The 2,253-nt window shown below is 39.1% G+C and overlaps 1 pseudogene; it reads left to right on the plus strand.

The window, feature by feature from the left end:
* The first annotated feature begins 757 nt into the window (after window positions 1-757).
* Window positions 758-1,909, plus strand: LOC121465325 (annotated as a pseudogene).
* Window positions 1,910-2,253: the final 344 nt, after the last annotated feature.

Below are 2,253 nucleotides of genomic sequence, written 5' to 3' on the forward strand. Positions count from 1 at the left end.
TTTAAATATCAAAAATCCTCATTCCTCAAACAGAAGATTTGATCAATCAGCTTAGGAGAGTAACCACTCATTGTCAGAGCTCAGAGCTCTTCTTATCAAATTCTCTGGCTATCTCTGGACATGTTCATATGTTTCTATAATGCCTTTAGCACTGCTATTTTAATTAGCTCCTCAGCTTTACACCACATGTACTTTCAGATAATCAGAAATTGCCTTTAAAATTTAGTATAATAAATAGATGGTAAATAACAAGTTTTTTAGATTGTTATGTTATTTTTGTGCATGTAGAAGCTATATGTATAGTGTGTGAATATGCAGAAATTATGCATGCTGTGGGTTTGTTGTACATATAAAATCCAGAGTCCATTTCAAGTTTTTTCTACATATGATTACTACTTTATGTTTTGATACTGTGCCTTCAGCTAAGCTTGGAACTTATGAATTCAGCTACATTAGCCAGCCAGCAAGCCCAAGAAAAATAACCAATGTTTTCTTAAGCTGAGCTGGTATTATATTGATCGGTTCCCATGGCCAGCACTTTACCTGAGTACTGGAGATAGAACTTATGTCCTCTTGCTTTGGCAGAATGATTTATTCTGACTCATTTATCTGTGAAGCACTCCTGCCATGTTATTTCAACCACAGAATACCAACCCTGTCTTTGATAGTCCCAACCAACAAATCACAAGTCTTTGCTATTCCTATAATACTAACTTTCTTGATACTTCTTTACCATAGGTGAATCAGACTGCAAAGAATGACAATCATCAATAAAAGTCACCCAGAAGAATTCATTCTGCTTGGCTTTGCAGACCATCCTTGGTTGGAACTCCCTCTCTTCATCATTCTACTTGTAACATATCCACTGGCCATGTTGGGAAACATTGCCATCATTCTGGTGTCCATATTAGACCCCCATCTCCACAGTCCCATGTATTTCTTCCTCACCAACCTCTCCTTTCTGGACATGTGCTACACCACAAGCATTGTGCCTCAGATGCTAACCAACCTTGGAGGATCAACAAAGACCATCAGCTACATGAGGTGTGTAGTACAGCTTTATTTCTTCCGCACAATGTGGGGCACAGAGTGTGTCTTCCTGGCTCTTATGTCCTTTGACCGCTATGTTGCCATCTGCAAACCTCTGCACTACACCCTTATCATGAATCAGCGTATCTGCCTCCTGTTAGTGTCCACTGTGTGGCTAACAGGAATTACCTATGCTGTCTCAGAGGTCACAATGACACTGCAATTGCCACTGTGTGGACACAATAAACTGGATCACTTGATGTGTGAGATTCCAGTTCTGATAAAAACTGCCTGAGGTGAAAAGGAGACTAATGAGCTTGCTCTCTCTGTGGTATGCATATTTATCTTAGCTGTTCCCTTGTGCTTAATTCTTGCCTCCTATGCTTGTATTGGACATGCTGTGCTTAAAATCAAATCTTCAGAGTGAAGGAAAAAGGCCTTTGGGACACGCTCCCCTCATCTCATAGTAGTTCTCTTATTCTATGGCCCAGCCATTAGCATGTATCTTCAGCCACCCTCCTCTATTACAAAAGACCAACCCAAATCCATGGCTCTTTTCTATGGAGTAGTTACTCCTACTCTGAACCCCTTCATCTATACCCTAAGCAATAAAGATGTAAAGGGAGCTGTAAGTAAGCTATCCAGATACTTTTTAGTCCAAAGAGAAATTTTGTAGACATCAAACAAAATAGTTAACAAATTGGAGGCTTTTCATATAACTCATTTACTATACAGGGCTTGTCTTTTTTGTTTATGTGTTCTTACCAAAGATGTCATGTTACTTACATTCTTTTCAATGATGGTAAACAATAGGAGGATCGGGGGATTGCTGCCCTATGAGTTTTATGTATATGGGTGTGTGTGGAGTAGTGTGTGGTAATGAACTGCTGTCTTAAGGAAATAAGGCAGAGAAGAATACATCAAGGTAATCTATCGATTTTCACAAGCATGTTTACAGATTCAGGCTCATACTTACACAATATGTGCACACACATGTGGCACACACACACATTAGGGAGAGAGAGAGAGAGAGAGAGAGAGAGAGAGAGAGAGAGAGATTAGTCTCTAACTTTAAAATCATAAATAGTCATACGAGTTTCAGTATGTGTTGATTCTATGGAAATCATACTGACCCACATGGAATTGTGAAGTTCTAAATTCAAGTGAAATAAGTCATAGCAAAGCCACAGCCTGGAAATACCTAAGAGTTCATGAATGGAAGAA

The sequence above is a fragment of the Microtus oregoni genome, unplaced genomic scaffold (genome assembly GCF_018167655.1).
Source record: "Microtus oregoni isolate MIOR12 unplaced genomic scaffold, Mior012 000030F_ref0000283, whole genome shotgun sequence".
NCBI classification, from domain to species: Eukaryota; Metazoa; Chordata; class Mammalia; order Rodentia; family Cricetidae; genus Microtus; species Microtus oregoni.